We start from the raw sequence: 22,342 nt of genomic DNA, 5'->3' as shown, positions 1-22,342 counted from the left end.
CCTGTGAGAAGGACGCTCATTTAAAGGGCAAGCAGAGCTAACATAACATAATTAACATTAATTAGCACCTCTCCTCGGGCACCTATCCAGCGCAGCTGCCTGATGTGCGTCACTATGTGACGGGCGTCACATGGGGCAAAGTGACCAAAGGCTAAAGCTATTAAATCCCTATTTTGGTTTTGTATTTTGCCGTGTCACTGCTTCCGTTTTATGGTTATCAGAGAATACGATTAAGTTGTTGGTATCATTGGATTTCCTGACTGTGGCTGCTTTATGACTATTCTTCCTTCCGTATCCCTTGACCTTTGGCTTGTCTTATTGCACTTTGCCTCATTCCATGTGCCCCTGACCTCGACTTGTCTTATACTATTCTATACAGCGTTAAGCCACTCTAAGGCCAATAAGGACATTATTATTAAGGTCTAGTTTAGTTGTTAACTTAAAGGGACACTATAATAAAAAACAACTTTAGCTTAATGAAGTAGTTTTGGTGTGCAAATCATGGACCCTGCAGTCGTACTGCTATATTCTCTGCCATTTAGGATCAGACCCAGTCACACCTCCCTGCATGTGACTTGCGCAGCCTTCCTAAACTTTTCCTGTAAAGAGAGATCTAATTTCTAAACTTCTTTTATTGCAAAATTCTGATTAATTTAGAAGGTCGTATCTCCTGCTCTGTAAATAGCTTGCTAGATCCTGCATGGGCCTATTTATAATGTAATACAAATGTAATTAAAGTTCAAATGACATAGCAGGAGATAACTTCTAAAGTAAGTTAACATCAGATTGAAAATTAACCATTTTGTTCCAATGCAGGCTGTGTCAGTCACAGTCAGGCGAGGTGTGGCTAGGGCTGTATAAACAGAAAGTAAAGGCATTTAACTCCTAAATGGCATAGAGTTGAGCAGTGAGATTGCTGTGGCATGATCTATACACAATAACTGCTCCATTAAGATAAGGCTGTTTTGGTGACTATAGTTTACCTTTACGTCCTGCGTGTTGGATCTTAGTATATCCTGGCAGCTCTGCTTAGTATTTATAAGACTCCAGCTTTTAAAGAAAGAATTAAGAGCAATCAACAGCCTCGATACAAAACCTTTTATGGCCTCCATACTAATAAGACGTCCTGGCAGGTAGCATGACCCATTGTAAAAAGAAACATTCTTTATAGGTCTTCCAGGAGACCCCAAGGCAAGCAGAACATCAATTCCAACTGCCCCTGAGGTAAGTACAAGAGCAATCCAAAATTCCCAGTGGCCACATGCTTCCTGCAAGGTGATCCCCAGGAAGGTGCAGAATAAGACGACCAGGAGACATACTTTGTGCTACAAACGCACCTATTCCTTCCACTTCTAACCAGGAAATGTTCATTGAAAAACCACAAGGTACAACTGTCCCTGATGCTGACGCGTTTCCATAGAGGTTCCACAGACCATGAGTAATGTCTAGTAGCAGTCCTCAGGCACCACCGAGGCAGTGTGAACAAGTCTTTTTGAAATGTCATTTATTTCCTTTGTGATCAGCTGCCATTATGGAAAAGCCAACAGTTAGGGGCAATTGGCTCATCAGTTTGGTGCAGTTAAACTAGTTATACAAGTGGGGTAAAGGGAGGAATCCCTTTCTAAATTCACTCTAGAGTAAACTGGCAATAAGTACTATATGTCTGCTATTTTATTATATAAAGTGTTATCACACACTGAAAAATCCCCAGACCAGGATTGGCAAACTGCAATACAACACTGATACTCGACCTTGTCCTTTTGGGCGTCTTACGTCCTCTCTGGAATTGTTTGATAGCATGATTTTGCCATAATGCAATTCATTGACATGCATTCTAAAGTGTCACTTGTTCTTTGAGGCTAAAAGGAATTTACACAATTAAATAAAACATTGGACAATCACCTGAAACTCTTGTTAACTTTTTTTTCATGTGATGCTTTTTGGGGTATTAAAGCTTCACCAGTTCAGTCCAACACAGTCAGGACACACATTGTATTGGAAGACGGAAAAATAAACACTGTACTAAGAAATACTAAAATTAGGGCATTCACAATGAAAACCAGTGGAAAAGCTGGACACATTCCATTGGTGTCTCTGCTCTGATCTATTAACCACTTTTCAGAACATTGTATTTATAAGCCCATTGTTGGTATTCTCTCTGTGCTGATTGACAGGTGCAAAGGGTGGGGCTTATAACAACAAGCACTAACAGAGAGCCAGGATGGAGGCAAATATAGTGGTGTGACTCCACAACTACAAATATACAGAATAGGTAAACAGAATCTTACAAATCCTGGGAAGTAAGCTGTAGCAGAATGAATGCTCTAGCTACAGTTTTATTCCATTTTCTCCGGCTGTCCGTACACCCCCAGTTCGTTTACCGAACCAACTCTGTTTGGTCCCCTTGTTCGCACCTTTTAATCACCGACCACCCCTGGCTGTTAACCACAAATTGGTTATTAATGCAAGTGTTTTCCCTGTGTGGCCACCTTTTGTATAACGGAACGCACATGTTCAAACAATTGGCGGCAATTTTGTCTCCCGAATGTGGACAGAGGTACATGGTCATCGACAGTGTGAAACTGTTTTCTCAGATTAGTGACCCCACGAACACCCGGGAAACTGGTACTACTGACCATCCAACTTCCCAAACAGTTAGGAGAACAGCGTTCGGGAGGCATGAACTACCGAAAAGGGGGGTAAATTCACTCCCTAACAGCCAGGGGATAGATTCATCAGTGTTCATGCTAGAACCCGCAAAAGATTACTTCATCTGACTGATGAGCGTGGAACTGTTTTCTTGGAGACGTGTCCCTGCGAACACCCAGGAAACTGCTACTACTGCCCATCCAACTTCCCGAACAGTTAGGAGAACAGCGTTCGGGAGGCTTGAACTACCGAACAGGGGGGAACATTCGCTCCCTAACAGCCAGGGGATAGATTCATCAGTGTTCAGTGAAAACCCCTAAAATATAACCTCATCTGAATGATGAGCGTGGAACGGTTTTCTTGGATTCGCGACCCTGCGAACACCCGGGAAACTGGTACTACTGCCCATCCAACTTCCTGAACAGTTAGGAGAACAGCGTTTGGGAGGCATGAACTCCCGAACGGGGGGGGGGGGGACATTTGCTCCTTAACAGCCAGTGGATAGATTAATCGGTATTCATGTGGGAACACACAAAAGATTCCCTTATCTGAATGGCGTTCATGAGCCAACGAAGGCATCTGAGTGATATTTCTGTAAAGTGTGTGCTTATATCCAAGCTCTTCAGTGATATGACTTTCATGTCCCTCAAAACACATCTGTTCAGAAATGCTTATGGCCTCCCAGAGTAAGTTATCTATACCTATCCATATCTGTCTCTAGCTCTCCTAAAGAGCCATACTCCACTCTCACCTCCAGTTCTGCTACTTTTTCACCTTGTTTGGTGGCTGTCACCCTGTTTGCCCTGTTGTGTATTTGTACCCCACCTCCTCTAGACTGTAAGCTCGTTTGAGCAGGGCCCTCATTTACCTGTTGTTCCTGTGTCATTGTGTAATTGTCTCATTTTATTGTAAATTTCCCCCTTTTAAAATATTGTAAAGCGCTGCGGAATTAGTTGGTGCTATATAAATACCAATAATAATACTAATAATATACAAACATCATTTTATTATTGTGTATAGTTAGTGGGTAATCGTAAGGCCCCTAAATACTCATTCCATAGTTAGTTGTTGTGATGTTCATGTTTGAGACGCCGTTTATCTGAGCTGTCCGATAATCTTGTGAAATGTGGGTCAGTGACTATTATGTAAAATCATAACTAATTAAAGTCATAATAACTCAAAGTAACTCAAACTGTGGGTGAACACAGAACAATAAAAGGGATGGGGGTGCGTGTTGTCAGGCGGGGATACCCATTCCACACTTTCTCTGTCTTGTATGTCTGTTACAGGGTGTTGGGTTTACTGCCAGTTGTGTATGGCTGCTTTCAGATCCACCTTTAGTGAGGTTTCTATTTGTTTCGAGTGACTTTGTTATCACTATTGATATGTCTATAATTAAGTGAGTTTTTTGTAGATAGGAATGGATCTCACAACTGCTTCGCCCTGTTCGTTAACTTATTGGGGTTTAGATAGGTTTGTGCCAATTTAGTGATATCTGCTCATTCTTTATGGGTTGGGACTCTAGATGATAAGCAGTAAAAACTCGATACATCAATTTTAAGGTTAATTTATTCTATATAAAAAGTGAGGAAATTCCTCTAGGGTACTGATGTATGAGAGGCTGAAGTAAATAAGTGCAATAATTAAAACATAACGAGGAAAGTATCTATCATGTATATCAAGGCACAGAATATCATTGAAGTGGATAAAATAATAGGCTTTATTATAATTGCCAAAAATGTGTTAGCCACAAATTATCCCAACTATAGAAATAATAGGTGCCAGCTAATATAGCAAAGGCAGATAGACAAACTCTAAATAGATACAGTGTGGCAAATAATATGCCTTAAAGGGACACTATAGTCACCCAGACCACTTCAGCTCAATGAAGTGGTCTGGGTGCCAGGGTTTTAACCCTTCAGATGTAAACATAGCATAGAAGAACTCTATGGGAGTGTGGGGACTGTGTTGTTTGTTCTCCACAAGTTTAAAGGGTAATCCAGACGTAGACCCCTTGCTCACGGTGCCTAGGGAGATATCAGCTATGCCTCACTGATGATGCCTAACAAGGCTGAAACGATAGTCTGGGGTTGCTGTGTCTCTCGTGCAGAGGGATCTTGCTGGCATTTCGGATCTGGACTGCCCGTATGGGTGGGACCAGTCTGATATGTTTCAGAGATGTTCTCTCTGTAATGGCACAAGATGAGCTAAAACCAGCTTAAGATCAGAGCGGGGACCCACCGAAGGGCAGGCTATTTCAGCTGCTGCCTGTTCTCAGTAATCTCTTGCACCCTGTTTTCTCAATTTATTCCAGTCCATTTATTTTATGCCACACTAAATTTGGAGAATTTTAGGTAGATAAACTTTTTAGAAGATTTTGAGAATTTTTGCAGAGTGGGGCAGGGTGTGGAGAGTGGGGCAGAGAAGAACAGAGTGGGGAGAATTGGGGAGAGTGGGGCAAGGTGGGACAGAGTGGGGCAAGGTGGGACAGAGTGGGGCAAGGTGGGACAGAGTGAGGCAAGGTGGGACAGAGTGAGGCAAGGTGACACAGAGATGCAGAGTGGGGAGAGTGGGGCAGGATGGACAGAGTGGGGCAAGGTGGGACAGAGTGGGGCAGGGTGTGGAGAGTGGGGCAAGGTGGGACAGAGTGAGGCAAGGTGGGACAGAGTGAGGCAAGGTGACACAGAGATGCAGAGTGGGGAGAGTAGGGCAGGGTGGACAGAGTGGGGCAGGGTGTGGAGAGTGGGGCAAGGTGGGACAGAGTGAGGCAAGGTGGGACAGAGTGAGGCAAGGTGGGACAGAGTGAGGCAAGGTGACACAGAGATGCTGAGTGGGGAGAGTAGGGCAGGATGGACAGAGTGGAGAGTCTGGGGCAGGGTGGGGGAGAGCGGGCACAATGGAGAGGAGTGGGGAGAGTGGCACGTGTGGAAACAAAGTGAATGGAGGATGAGACTCTAACGGGTTTATTCACTAAACGGAGATTTACAGTGAAATTAAAACTGACTGAGTTGTGAAATGGAAGCTAGAACAGACAAGCTATGACTACAGTTCGGTTGGAGAGAAGCTATTTTGGAATAACATTTTGCAATTATCACTTCCGAGTTCGGTCTATAAACTCTTAAAAGATGCTGCTACTACCCACTCCAGCAGCAAACTGACGAGAAATCGCGATGCTGTAGGTACAAACTCTAATCGGGAAGAACACCAAAACATCCATCACAGTGAACCTGATGTGATCTTCTGGTCTTGTTACCACTGACTGTCAATCATTAGAAATCCTAAAATTCAGGAAAGAAAGTTTTTTGCTCCGTAAATCAATTAAACTGAATAATTGCAGCAGAAATCTACAGTCCATCCAACTTGTGAAATATTCTAAAAATTCAGTGTTAATGGTGTACAAAGTGAGTCAGATGAATCAATCATGCCATGGGCGGTGAGACACCCACAGAGAATTTAACTCCTAAAAAACAAGGTACGAGACAGAACACCGAGCACCTGAGTGACACACTATGCACAGCACTGGAAGGGTTAAAGGTACCCACTGACTCACCTTGGATGTTATTCCTCTGTGATGTTGCTCAGGGAGATAGCTAGTTGTAAAAGTCAGAGCTGTCTTGGAAACCATAGTGTTTATAACCAAGCAGCAGTCTCTCTAGCTCCCAGCACTCTCTTATAGACAGATCGGGCCAGGCTTTTGCAGCCCCTTTAGTTATTCACCAGACAGGTAACATGGTATGCGGGTCACCATGAGTAAAACATTACTTTACTAACGTAACAAATTATTGCTGTGTCTTACGTAAACAGACACTTGTTTTTTTCTTGTCAATCTTTCTTTGATTGGAGGCAATAGAGAAAATGGTAGAGAATAAAGAAAGGGGGGTTATAGCAAATAAACAATTAGAAACATGGTGTATACGTAAATCAGACACATTTTTAAAAGATAAGTCAAACTAGTGAAAAATGCTTAACGATGTAGAACACTTTAGGTGAGAGTAGTCCAGCATGTCTATCCGCAGAACATCGGTGACACCACTGGATCTCGACACAGTATGATGGTACTACCCTGTATTACATGCCTCAGTAGACAAGATGTGACACCTCTGGGAACCTATGCATATAGATCACAGGCAAAAATAAACATAGGTAAAGACATATGGAGGCAGAGACTGGCCACTCCAGGTAGCAAGAAGAGCTTCAAACGATTCCCAGGGTGGGGAAGCATGTGTGATGCATGTGATGGGGTTGCGGGGTAGTGATGTGGTGGGCGCGTTGCGAGGCACCTTTCAAGCCCGAGCCAGGATAAGTCCTGTGGTCCCCGAGTGTGAGGTGGCTTTCCAAGCTTTAAAACAAGCCCTTGTTAATGCTCCCGTGTTGGCTTCCCCAGATCTTAACAAACGCTTTATCGTCCACACAGACGGTTCAATGTTTGGACTGGGAGCAGTATTAAGCCAAGTCAGAGAGGACGGCGGAGAGCACCCAGTAGCCTATCTGAGCCGGAAACTTTTGCCAAGAGAGGTCAGTTATGTGGCCATTGAGAAGGAGTGCCTGGCACTAGTCTGGGACCACAGACTTGATGGCTCTCAGAGTTCAAGTCCTTACCCAAGGGGGTGAGACAGAAGTCCCCATGGGTCTGTGCCACTTGTAACAGCTGGTCCTCTGTTCTTTTGGGCGATGCATAGGGATCTTGCCCCTATTGACCCTTGGCCCAGGCAGGCTAACAGTAGAGATGTATGGTGCTTGTGAAGGTTAAGTGCCCATGGGAGGCTCACTTACTGCCCAACTCTCACTGTGAAGGATTCTCCTGTATTCACCTATATCCATTCGGCTATTTCCTCTCCCTGCAATCTAAGTACTTTGAAAGCATTCATTTTATTTGTTTATTCGGTAAATTGTTCGTTTTACTGAACAAGGACCACCATGGGTAGCAATTACAACTTGGAACACTATGTAACCCCACTAATCCGTAAAGTAATCGAATGCTCCTGGGTGGCCACCATTTCGTGCATACGAATGCACGTGGTGAGAACAATGGATGGCGGCCATCTTAAACTCCCGAATGCGGTTTTGAGCCAGTGGGGACAGGGATAACCCCCACCTGTCCAGATGGGGGGATGTGGCTGCAATACTGCTATAGAAGAGCGCAGTGATATGCAGACTGGGTGATCGGCCGCTTCACCTGCCTGGCTGTTGCATTAGGCCACTGGGGTATGATCAGATGGTAGTCAGCACGAGTGTTCCGGGGTGCCACATCAGACTCCTTGGGTAGGTATATATCACATTATAGTGTTTTGGAAAACTGGTTATCGAGAAATCAGCTAATAGTCAACATCAGGCTAGGAGCTCATTCAATGCACGTCCAGCCACCATGGAGACCAGGCCCTGCTCATCTACGGACACTTATTAAACGAGTTTAGAAAGGCAACATATACAGCATTATCTAATGAAAAGAGCAACAAAGCGTTCTAAAGCAAAACAAAACCATCCAATCTCTAGTGGGGTTTACACATGATGAGCATAAAATCCTTTGTTCTTAAAAATGGTCTAAAGTACTAAATGGGGAAACTGGTGGAAGTCGCAGGCACACTGCTATGATGACAACACCCCGCTCCCAGAACATGATTTATATGTCACCCCCATGTTTTATCATCAAAATGCTCCTCACCTGATGTTCAATCAATGTGTTCAATTCTGCAGCCAAATGGCTAAAGATGTAGATATCTAATGGTACAAGAACCACAGTTGGCCAACCTTCAGCACTCCAGATGGTGGATTGCATCTACAACAAGTGGTTAATGACCCAATTTTAAAATCAGTTTAACCTCCAGCTTCACTTCCTGTCTGGAAGAATTCTCACTTTGAAAATTCCTGTTTTCGCCACATTTGCAGTGAGCTCTATTGAGACCAGGAAGTGGCTTAAACAACTAGTTTTAAGGGAAAATAGCATATTTCAGGTATCCATTTATGGTATATGCAGGACAAATGGAATTAATACCCGAGCTGATAGAAGCAACCGTCAAATACTTCCAAACGTTACATAGATAAAAGGGACACTTTAATAGGGGTGTAAGTGGGGGTGTGGTCAGTGGCAGGGCTGCTCTAAGAAATATTAATTACATGACAATAACTATTTATATAACTTAAAATGTAATCTAGAAAAAGAACAATCTTATTTACACCGACTGATTTCTAAACACATTTATTGTAGTTTAAATATTATTCCAACCACCATGACAACTTCAATGCAGTTATAAAGTTATAACACACTGTGAGTGGGGAGACAGGGGGCCTCCTTACACCATAACCTTATAGCTGCAGTTATAACACACTGTGTGCGGGGAGACAGGGGACCTCCTTACACCATAACCTTATAGCTGCAGTTATAATACACTGTGTGTGGGGAGACAGGGCACCTCCTTACACCATAACCATATAGCTGCAGTTATAATACATTGTGTGCGGGGAGACAGGGGGCCTCCTTACACCATAACCATATAGCTGCAGTTATAATACACTGTGTGCGGAGAGATAGGGGACCTCCTTACACCATAACCTTCTAGCTGCAGTTATAATACACTGTGTGCTGGGAGACAGGGGGCCTCCTTAAACCATAACCTTATAGCTGCAGTTATAATACACTGTGCGGGGAGACAGGGGACCTCCTTACACCATAACCTTATAGCTGCAGTTATAATACACTGTGTGAGGGGAGACAGGGGACCTCCTTACACCATAACCTTATAGCTGCAGTTATAATACACTGTGCGGGGAGACAGGGGACCTCCTTACACCATAACCTTATAGCTGCAGTTATAATACACAGTGTGCGGGGAGACAGGGGACCTCCTTACACCATAACCTTATAGCTGCAGTTATAATACACTGTGTGCGGGGAGACAGGGGCCTCCTTACACCATAACCTTATAGCTGCAGTTATAATACACTGTGTGCGGGGAGACAGGGGACCTCCTTACACCATAACCTTATAGCTGCAGTTATAATACACTGTGTGCGGGGAGACAGGGGACCTCCTTACACCATAACCTTATAGCTGCAGTTATAATACACTGTGTGCGGGGAGACAGGGGACCTCCTTACACCATAACCTTATAGCTGCAGTTATAATACACTGTGTGCGGGGAGACAGGGGACCTCCTTACACCATAACCTTATAGCTGCAGTTATAATACACTGTGTGCGGGGAGACAGGGGACCTCCTTACACCATAACCTTATAGCTGCAGTTATAATACACTGTGTGTGGGGAGACAGGGCACCTCCTTACACCATAACCTTATAGCTGCCGTTATAATACACTGTGTGCGGGGAGACAGGGGGCCTCCTTACACCATAACCTTATAGCTGCAGTTATAATACACTGTGTGCGGGGAGACAGGGGACCTCCTCACACCATAACCTTATAGCTGCAGTTATAATACACTGTGTGCGGGGAGACAGGGGACCTCCTTACACCATAACCTTATAGCTGCAGTTATAATACACTGTGTGCGGGGAGACAGGGGACCTCCTTACACCATAACCTTATAGCTGCAGTTATAATACACTGCGTGCAGGGAGACAGGGCACCTCCTTACACCATAACCTTATAGCTGCCGTTATAATACACTGTGTGCGGGGAGACAGGGGACCTCCTTACACCATAACCTTATAGCTGCAGTTATAATACACTGTGTGCGGGGAGACAGGGGACCTCCTTACACCATAACCTTATAGCTGCAGTTATAATACACTGTGTGCGGGGAGACAGGGGACCTCCTTACACCATAACCTTATAGCTGCAGTTATAATACACTGTGTGCGGGGAGACAGGGGACCTCCTTACACCATAACCTTATAGCTGCAGTTATAATACACTGTGTGCGGGGAGACAGGGGACCTCCTTACACCATAACCTTATAGCTGCAGTTATAATACACTGTGCAGGGAGACAGGGGACATCCTTACACCATAACCTTATAGCTGCCGTTATAATACACTGTGTGTGGGGAGACAGGGGACCTCCTTACACCATAACCTTATAGCTGCAGTTATAATACACTGTGTGCGGGGAGACAGGGGGCCTCCTTACACCATAACCTTATAGCTGCAGTTATAATACACTGTGTGCGGGGAGACAGGGGACCTCCTTACACCATAACCTTATAGCTGCAGTTATAATACACTGCGTGCAGGGAGACAGGGCACCTCCTTACACCATAACCTTATAGCTGCCGTTATAATACACTGTGTGCGGGGAGACAGGGGACCTCCTTACACCATAACCTTATAGCTGCAGTTATAATACACTGTGCGGGGAGACAGGGGACCTCCTTACACCATAACCTTATAGCTGCAGTTATAATACACTGTGTGCGGGGAGACAGGGGACCTCCTTACACCATAACCTTATAGCTGCAGTTATAATACACTGTGTGCGGGGAGACAGGGGACCTCCTTACACCATAACCTTATAGCTGCAGTTATAATACACTGTGTGCGGGGAGACAGGGGACCTCCTTACACCATAACCTTATAGCTGCAGTTATAATACACTGTGCAGGGAGACAGGGGACCTCCTTACACCATAACCTTATAGCTGCCGTTATAATACACTGTGTGTGGGGAGACAGGAGACCTCCTTACACCATAACCTTATAGCTGCAGTTATAATACACTGTGTGCGGGGAGACAGGGGGCCTCCTTACACCATAACCTTATAGCTGCAGTTATAATACACTGTGTGCGGGGAGACAGGGGACCTCCTTACACCATAACCTTATAGCTGCAGTTATAATACACTGTGTGAGGGGAGACAGGGGACCTCCTTACACCATAACCTTATAGCTGCAGTTATAATACACTGTGTGCGGGGAGACAGGGGGCCTCCTTACACCATAACCTTATAGCTGCAGTTATAATACACTGTGTGCTGGGAGACAGGGGACCTCCTTACACCATAACCTTATAGCTGCAGATATAATACACTGTGTGCGGGGAGACAGGGGACCTCCTTACACCATTACCTTATAGCTGCAGTTATAATACACTGTGTGCGGGGAGACAGGGGACCTCCTTACACCATAACCTTATAGCTGCAGATATAATACACTGTGTGCGGGGAGACAGGGGACCTCCTTACACCATAACCTTATAGCTGCAGTTATAATACACTGTGTGCGGGGAGACAGGGGACCTCCTTACACCATAACCATATAGCTGCAGTTATAATACACTGTGTTCGGGGAGACAGGGGGCCTCCTTACACCATTACCTTATAGCTGCAGTTATAATACACTGTGTGCGGGGAGACAGGGGACCTCCTTACACCATAACCTTATAGCTACAGTTATAATACACTGTGTGCGGGGAGACAGGGGACCTCCTTACACCATAACCTTATAGCTGCAGTTATAATACACTGTGTGAGGGGAGACAGGGGACCTCCTTACACCATAACCTTATAGCTGCAGTTATAATACACTGTGTGCGGGGAGACAGGGGACCTCCTTACACCATAACCTTATAGCTGCAGTTATAATACACTGTGTGCGGGGATACAGGGGGCCTCCTTACACCATAACCTTATAGCTGCAGTCATAACACACAGTGTGCGGGGAGACAGGGGACCTCCTTACACCATAACCTTATAGCTGCAGTTATAATACACTGTGTGCGGGGAGACAGGGGACCTCCTTACACCATAACCTTATAGCTACAGTTATAATACACTGTGTGCGGGGAGACAGGGGACCTCCTTACACCATAACCTTATAGCTGCAGTTATAATACACTGTGTGCAGGGAGACAGGGAACCTCCTTACACCATAACCTTATAGCTGCAGTTATAATACACTGTGTGCGGGGAGACAGGGGACCTCCTTACACCATAACCTTATAGCTGCAGTTATAATACACTGTGTGCGGGGAGACAGGGGACCTCCTTACACCATAACCTTATAGCTGCATTTAAGAACAGCGACAACATTTAAACCACCTACCTAATAACGTGTAGGTCCCCTTGTGCAGCCAAAACAGATCTGATCTGTCAAGGCATGGACTCCACAAGACTCCTGAAAATGTCTTGTGGTACAAGGCACCAAGATATTAAGTCCTGCAAGGTGTGAGGTGGGACCTCCATGGATCAGATTTGTTGTTCCAGCATATCCCACAAATTCACAATAGGATTGAGATCTGGAGAATTTAGAGGCCAAAGTAACACATTGAACTTTTTCTCATGTTCCTCGTTAACAATCTTTGCAGTGTGGCAGGGTGCATTATCCTGCTGAAAGAGGCCCCTGCCACCAGGGATGTACATAGTTGGATGTACACTGAATGGATCCCTTATTACACTTTATTCCTGGTTGTTCGGCTGTCCATACCTCCCCCTCACCCGTTTGTTTACCGAACCATCTCTGTGTGGTCCCCTTGTTCGCACCTCCTAATCACCGACCACCCCTTGCTGTAAACCACACGTGCTCCAAGAATTGGTGGCCATTTTGTCTCCCGAACGCAGGCAGCGGTACATGGTTGTCAACGGCATGGAACTATATCTCGGATACGCGCCCCCACAAACACCCGGGAAACTTGTACCACTGCCCATCCAACTTCCCGAACAGTTATGAGAATGGCATTCGGGAGGCATGAACTACCAAACAGGGGGATTATTTGCTCACATGAACACCAACAAATGCTCCCTCTGAGCATTTGTTGGTGGTCGTGTGAGAACCCTGAAAGATGACCGGATGTTGCCTTGTTTTCTATGGAACTGTTTTGAGGCATCACCTCGTGGCTTACCAGTCAAAACTTCGTTCGAATGGCGTACCCAAAAGACTGAAGGGATCTGCGCGCTATTTCAACAAAATGGGCGCTCAGACCAAAGCTATTCGGTGATATAACTTCTGTGGGGTTCCTATGTTATTATAATGTATTTTTAGGGTGAATTGTAATATTTTCTGTTTCCTGTATCTGAGAGATAATTGAATTTAAATGTTCTCACTCAATTATTTCTTAGAAACAGAGGCTCCTGGGAGGAAAACCCTTGTAATGTTGGGGGGGGGGGGGGGGGGAAGGATTTTCCATGTACTTGCCTGTGGGCCCTCAGTTAAACCCTCTCCCTGCTGTTTTAATACCTGTATCTGTTCGGTTTAAAATGTATAAAAGAAATGTCTGTGTGCTATGTGTAAAAGGTGACTTTATGTATTTTAAAGTGTTTTATGTCTTTTTGCAACCATGTGCTCAATGGAGTCTGCCTCTAGCCCTGGATAATTGGATTACTTTCCCCATTGTCTCCAGGATAGAGGCCTCTGTAAAACCTGTTTAAACCAGATTGCCATGCTGCCAGCCAGGGACCAAAATATACTTTTACTAACTTTTGAACCCTTGGTCTGATTCATGCCATTTTTTCAATATGTTGTTCCCCTGAATGGATTGATTGTGAATATGTATTTTTCATGTGAATGTGATGTATGGTTTTAGAGTTATGAATGTTAGGTAAAAAGTATGTTTTAAACTGTACGTATAATTGGGTTACCTCTCAGGCTAAGGGGAGGAGATGTGTGGGATGTAACCATTGTGTGATTGGGTAATTCATAATTGTCTGTGGGTGTCTCTCTTGCAGGGGAGAATTGCATAAAAGCAGAGTGTGTGTCATTAAAAGTCAGTCTTGTTCCAGCATTAAGCCTTGGCTCATGTGTGGATTATTTGGCGATACCAGCAAGTTATTACTCTGTGGATTACTTGGTGATTTTATTTAATGGGAAGAAGGGAATGCTTGACGGAGTAACGGATTGTACCGTCACAGGGGGGTCTTGGATTACTACAGTGCATCTTTCGGCTTCGAGGAAGGAATAGCAGATATACCTATGCGTGGTATGGGAGCTCCACTATGGTCTGCAGCAATCTCGAGGTAGGTGGTACGTGTGAAAGTAACATCCACAGCAATGTCAGGACCCAAGGTTTCCTAGCAGAACATTGCCCACAGCATAACACTGCCTCCGCCCACTTGCCTTCTTCCCATGGTGCCTCCTTCTGCCATCTCTTCCCCAGGAAAATGATGCACATGCACACGGCCATCCGACTGATCTAGAAGACAATATGATTCATCAGACCAGTCAATTTTCTTCCATTGCTTCATGATCAAGTTCAGACGCTCACATTCCCACATCCTGCTTACAGCGGTGGACAGAGGTCATTATAAGCACTTTGACCGGCAAACTGTGATGCACTGTGTGTTTCTATCATGGCCAGCACTGAGTTTTTCAGCAATTTGAGCTACAGTAGCTCTTCTGTGTGATCGGACCAAACGGACAAGCCTTCTCTCCCCACTTCTCTCCCCATACCAATGAGCTTTGGGCGCCCATAACCCTGATGTGGTTAACTAAACACTGTGACGGACCGCCTGGCACCCCGAGTGGGTGCCTCCGCCAATCGATGCCCCTAGTGCTCACCGAGTACTCCAAGCACTCCACCAGACACCATCAGCATTTGGCCCTTGTCAAAGTCACTCAGGTGTTTTCGTTTCCCATGTATCCTGCTTCCAACACAAGAAATTTGAGAACTGACTGTTTATTTATTTATTATTGCCATTTATATAGCGCCAACAGATTCCGTAGCGCTTTACAATATTATGAGAGGGGGATTTAAATATAAATAGGACAATTACAAATAAACTTACAGGAACAATAGGTTGAAGAGGACCCTGCTCAAACGAGCTTACATTCTATAGGAGGTGGGGTGTAAAACACATTAGGACAGGAATTTACAATCAAATAAGGTGGGCTGCCCTTCAGGAGAGGGCAAGAGACAGGTATGTGAGGTAAGGGTTAGTCTTGGAGGCCATAAGCTTTCCTAAAGAGATGGGTTTTAAGGCACTTCTTAAAAGATGCAAGACTAGGGGAGAGTCTGATGGCGGTAGGCAGGCTATTCCATAGGAAGGGAGCCGCCCGCGAGAAGTCCTGCAAGCGCGAGTTGGCCGTACGAGTGCGGACAACGGACAGGAGGTGGTCACGGGCAGAACGGAGAGACCGAGAAGGGACATACCTATGGATCTGTGAGGAGATATAAGAGGGGCTAGAGTTGTTCAGTGCTTTATAGGTGTGAGTTAGTACCTTGAATTGACTCCTATAGCATACAGGAAGCCAATGTAAGGACTGGCAGAGGGGTGAGGTGTGAGAGAAACGACTAGAGAGGAAAATCAATCTAGCAGCAGCATTCATTACGGACTGTAAGGGTGCAGTACGGCTATTGGGGAGACCAATCAGGAGAGGGTTACAATAATCCATGCGGGAAATTACTAGAGCATGGACAAGCTCCTTGGTAGTATCTGGTGCAAGAAAGGGGCGGATGCGGGCTATGTTTTTAAGATGGAATCTACAGGATTTGGCAACATGCTGGATGTGAGGCTCAAAGGTGAGACCAGAGTCAAGTATGACGCCAAGACAGCGCGCTTGCAAGGATGGACTGATGTTGGTACCACAAACTTGGAGGGAGAGCGAAAGAGGAGGATCAGTATTAGGAGGAGGAAAGACAAGGAGCTCAGTTTTTGAGAGATTGAGTTTCAGAAAGCGGGAGGACATCCAGTCAGAGATGGAAGAAAGGCAAGCAGTGACACGTTGCAGGACGGCAGGGGAGAGGTCCGGGGAGGAGAGATATAGCTGGGTGTCATCAGCGTACAGGTGGTAGTGAAATCCAAAAGAGGTAATAAGTTTGCCAAGAGAGGCAGTATAAAGAGAAAATAGAAGGGGACCAAGGACGGAGCCTTGGGGAACTCCAACCGAGACAGGGCAAGGGGAGGAGGTATCATTAGAAAAGGAGACACTGAATGAGCGTTGGGAGAGATAGGAGGAAAACCACGAGAGGACAGAGTCACAGAGACCAAGCGATTGAAGAGTTTGAAGAAGGAGAGCATGATCAACGGTGTCAAAGGCCGCTGAGAGGTCAAGAAGAATTAGTATGGAGTAGTGGCCTTTGGATTTAGCTGCGATTAGGTCGTTAGTAACTTTGATAAGGGCAGTCTCTGTAGAGTGGAGAGGGCGGAAGCCAGATTGAAGAGGGTCAAGGAGAGAGTTGGAATTGAGGAAATGAGACACACGGGTAAAGACAAGTCTGTTAACTTACTGCATAATATATTCCACACAGTGACAGGTGTTCAATGTTATTCATTCCACCTGTCAGTGGTTGTAATACTGTGGCTGATCAGTGTATATCTAGATGTAGCCATGCATACACACAATGTATTAATACACATAAGACATATATTTGCAATGAGCTGGTTTGCATACTGGCATGAGGTGGTGGTGGAGAAAACGTTGCCTAGATTTTGCCGGGGTGCAAAGAAAGTTAAATACCTGCATTGTACAACAAATTTGTGTGAAATTCCAGCTGTTTTATGCTAAATATGCAGATCAAAGTTCCGATCATCAGTGCGTGTGTGTGATGATCAGGAAAAAAGAAAGGAGATAATTTTGTTAAATAAAAAACACTAGTGGAAAAAAAATCAGTCATGCTTGAAAGGGAAATTGCTCTTTGGTGGTTGTGTAGAATTTGGGTGGCACGTAAAATGGACAACTGACTGCCGGATCTGGGCTTTCCTGAAATTGCGTTAAAATAATCAGGCGGGTTATTTAAATGAATGAATTTATACAATGATTTAAGGAAACATGACGGTTTTCCTTCAAACGGAGATTAGAGGCAGCGAGCTGAGGATATTCCCCGAGCCTTTGATTTGTCAGGAATAATAAGAGTAAATGTTTATAAACAGCACGGCAGGTACGTGGCGCACATCATGCCCGTCAGAACAGCTGAACTAACAGTGAACTTAATGCTTTAATGAGATTTATCCCTCAATCTCTGCTACACATACTCTGAGATTCTCCCCTCCCGGTGGCTCAGATCAGATAAAAAGCTGATAATAATGAAAGGAACTGTGGTGTTTGGATAAACTTCTAAGGTGAGCTTGGAGGACGGGCTGAGGCCTGAAGCTGAAGATGAAGCAGAGGAGGAAATGAGCCCAATGTGACATCTCTCAGTGATGAATGATGAGGGCAGATTGTTTACTTTGCTAATTCATTCTTAAACGTTGCACTTCTGCTTCAACTGTACCGACATTCGGAGTCCTCGGCGTCCTCATCTGTACGCTTGTGTCAATCCTGTTAACTCACTCTGCGCTGGCGTTCTGGCATTTTAACTCTTTCACTACTAGTGATGAGAGCAATGCATTGCTCAACCATCAGACGCTCATTATTCGGGAGAGGTTAAAATAAGAGCTGGCTAGGCACGGTACAGAAGCCAAACTGGCAGCAGAGCTGATTTAGATAATTATTTCAATTCGGCGATTCTGACTTTAAATTTTAAAATCACTTCAGTAAAAATCCTGTTAATCCACAACAGCTGGAGAGTGCCATACTGTACCCATTGCTGGCTGTCTGTGACGAGCTTGCTTGAGGATACCTAATCATTTTTATAAAAAGTCTATCAAGGCTCCTGATCCTCTATTCATCCTTCTAAAAATGAATCATTAAGCTCTGGTTAATCTGGTTTCAAACAACGGTACCACGCTCAGATTGCTGTACATTCATTACGTCGATTTACATGGAGTTCTCATTTCTGGAGGGCACGATTCCCCAGTGAATGTTCACAGACAGTTATACAGGATTCCCATTCTAAGATCTGGATAAAAATCTACATGAGCTTGCTAGGTGGAAGTTGCAACAGTCACTTTGCATGTGGTAAGAGTACGTGCTTTACTCACTACAGAAAACACTAAATACACCTACCTCTGCTACACCAATACCTTCCTCAAATACTCTGTGTGCACAAGGCATCTTTACTCAAGATTTCTGGGCTCTGAGCAGACAAGCAAGGGATCACAAAGACATTTCATGCATATTAAAATGTGTTTACTTAAATTAAAATCAAAGCACCGATAATAATAAAAGTTCAGTAGAACACATCATTTTTATAAAGTGTCAGGTTCCGCATGCAGCCTTTAACGTAATGATTCTCTATGAGAAGTAATGTAGGCAGTTACACCATAACCTTATAGCTGCAGTTATAATACACTGTGTGCAGGGAGACAGGGGACCTCCTTACACCATAACCTTATAGCTGCAGTTATAATACACTGTGTGCGGGGAGACAGGGGACCTCCTTACACCATAACCTTATAGCTGCAGTTATAATACACTGTGTGCGGGGAGACAGGGGACCTCCTTACACCATAACCTTATAGCTGCAGTTATAATACACTGTGTGCGGGGAGACAGGGGACCTCCTTACACCATAACCTTATAGCTGCAGTTATAATACACTGTGTGCGGGTAGACAGGGGACCTCCTTACACCATAACCTTATAGCTGCAGTTATAATACACTGTGTGCGGGGAGACAGGGGACCTCCTTACACCATAACCTTATAGCTGCAGTTATAATACACTGTGTGCGGGGAGACAGGGGACCTCCTTACACCATAACCTTATAGCTGCAGTTATAATACACTGTGTGAGGGGAGACAGGGGGCCTCCTTACACCATAACCTTATAGCTGCAGTTATAATACACTGTGTGCGGGTAGACAGGGGACCTCCTTACACCATAACCTTATAGCTGCAGTTATAATACACTGTGTGCGGGGAGACAGGGGACCTCCTTACACCATAACCTTATAGCTGCAGTTATAATACACTGTGTGCGGGGAGACAGGGGACCTCCTTACACCATAACCTTATAGCTGCAGTTATAATACACTGTGTGAGGGGAGACAGGGGGCCTCCTTACACCATAACCTTATAACTGCAGTTATCATACACTGTGTGGGGAGACAGGGGACCTCCTTACACCATAACCTTATAGCTGCAGTTATAATACACTGTGTGAGGGGAGACAGGGGACCTCCTTACACCATAACCTTATAGCTGCAGTTATAATACACTGTGTGCGGGGAGACAGGGGACCTCCTTACACCATAACCTTATAGCTGCAGTTATCATACACTGTGTGCAGGGAGACGGGGCCTCCTTACACCATAACCTTATAGCGGCAGTTATAATACACTGTGTGAGGGGAGACAGGGGGCCTCCTTACACCATAACCTTATAGCTGCAGTTATCATACACTGTGTGGGGAGACAGGGGACCTCCTTATACCATAACCTTATAGCTGCAGTTATAATACACTGTGTGAGGGGAGACAGGGGACCTCCTTACACCATAACCTTATAGCTGCAGTTATAATACACTGTGTGCGGGGAGACAGGGGACCTCCCTACACCATAACCTTATAGCTGCAGTTATAATACACTGTGTGCGGGGAGACAGGGGACCTCCTTACACCATAACCTTATAGCTGCAGTTATAATATACTGTGTGCGGGGAGATAGGGGACCTCCTTACACCATAACCTTATAGCTGCATTTAAGAACAGCGACAACATTTAAACCACCTACCTAATAACGTGTAGGTCCCCTTGTGCAGCCAAAACAGATCTTATCTGTCAAGGCATGGACTCCACAAGACTCCTGAAAATGTCTTGTGGTACAAGGCACCAAGATATTAAGTCCTGCAAGGTGTGAGGTGGGACCTCCATGGATCAGATTTGTTGTTCCAGCATATCCCACAAATTCACAATAGGATTGAGATCTGGAGAATTTAGAGGCCAAAGTAACACATTGAACTTTTTCTCATGTTCCTCGTTAACAATCTTTGCAGTGTGGCAGGGTGCATTATCCTGCTGAAAGAGGCCCCTGCCACCAGGGATGTACATAGTTGGATGTACACTGAATGGATCCCATATTACACTTTATTCCTGGTTGTTCGGCTGTCCATACCTCCAAAATAATAAAAGGAATGGAACATATAAACTATGAAGAAAGGTTAACAAATGTAAACCTATTTAGTTTAGAAAAACGTCACCTCAGAGGGGATATGATAACATTATACAAATATATCCGGGGCACTGGCGTACATACCGCGGTCGCAGGGGTCGTAGCTGCGACCGGGCCCGTCACTCCAGGGGGCCCAGCCACCCTGCGGACCCCTGCGACCAGGTACCCGCCATTATCTTTTGCGGCCCCGGCCCGCGCGACAGACGCAGGGCCGCTGTCCAAGGGGTCCATCGGGTGGCCCTGATATGGATTGTAAGGGGACCGGTCAGCGCTGTGATGAGCTCACACAGAGCTGTGAGGAAGTGACCAAATGTCACTCCTCCCAGCTAACACTGAGAGCCGCACGGGAGGAAGATCAGGGAGTCAGAGTGGGAACTCTGACTCCCATCCACCTGAGTCACCACTGGTCCCCAGTCACCCTCCTGCACCTAAAAGGTAAGAAACAGGAGGGTGACTTAAATATTGTGTGTGTGTTTGTTTGTATGTATGTATGTGTCTGTCTGTGTGCCTGTCTGTATGTGTCTGTCTGTGTGTGTGTCTGCCTGTATGTATGTGTGCCTGTTTGTATGTATGTCTTTGTGTGTATGTGTCTGTCTGTTTGTGTGCCTGTCTGTGTATGTATGCGTGTGTGTGTCCGTCTGTATGTCTGTGTGTGTGTCTGCATGTATGTCTGTGTGTGTGTGCTTGTCTGTATGTGTGTGCATCTTGTGTGTGTATGTATGTATGTATGTATGCCTGTCTGTATGTGTGTGTCTGTCTGTCTGTGTGTGTCTGCCTGTGTGTGTCTGCCTGTCTGTATGTATGTATGTATGTGTCCTTGTATGTATGTGTATGTCTGTCTGTGTGTCTGTCTGTATGTCTGTGTACCTGTTTGTGTGTATGTCTGTATGTATGTGTCTGTCTGTGTACCTGTAAGTGTGTGTGTGTGTCAGTCTGTATGTGTGTGTCTGTGTGTGTATCGGTCTGTATGTATGTGTCTGTCTGTATGTATATATGTGTGCCTGTCTGTTTGTATATATGTGTGTGTATGTGTGTGTTGGTGTGTATGTGTCTATGTGTGTGTGTCTGTCGGGGGGGGGGGAGGAAGAGGTGGGACCCATGGATCAGTTTCGCACCGGGGCCCCTTGGATTGTGTGTACGCCACTGATCCGGGGCCAATACAAACCACTGTGTGGAATTCTATTCACAAACTGGACTTTACATAGGACACGAGGTCACACATTTAGACTGGAAGAAAGAAGATTTTGTCTAAGGCAAAGGAAAGGTTTTTTTACTGTAAGAACAATAAGGATGTGGAATTCTCTGCCTGAAGAAGTGGTTTTATCAGAGTCCATACATATGTTATAACAGCTACTAGATGCATACTTGCAAAAACAGAATAGTCAAGGTTATAATTTTTATAATTTTTCAACTTTTTCCCTAGTTTGTTGCAAAAGTGGAAGTACTTTAAACTGTTTTTGTTTTTTTTGCCTTTCTTGGATCGACACCAAAAAAAATGTGAGGAAGGCTGAACTTGATGGACACCTCTCTTTTCAGTCTATGTAACTATGTAACTATGTAACTATATAACTATGTAACTATGTAACTAATGAAAGGCCACTGTCAGATAAAACTGCAGAAAATTCAGCTAGTTACTACAACTTTTTTTTTTTTATTCTTTATTTGTAGAATTTTGTTTTATATATTCAAAGAAAAGGGGTGGGGGTACAGAATGAGAAAAGGGGGGGGGGGTTAGAGGGTCCAAGCAGTTCGGTGGTTTACATAAGTGAGACTAATACATGTACGGCATCAACATGGCGATAGTTTGTATCATGGTGATTA

This window comes from Pelobates fuscus, chromosome 5 (genome assembly GCF_036172605.1).
Source record: "Pelobates fuscus isolate aPelFus1 chromosome 5, aPelFus1.pri, whole genome shotgun sequence".
Taxonomy (NCBI): domain Eukaryota; kingdom Metazoa; phylum Chordata; class Amphibia; order Anura; family Pelobatidae; genus Pelobates; species Pelobates fuscus.
This window is presented reverse-complemented; position numbering follows the sequence as displayed.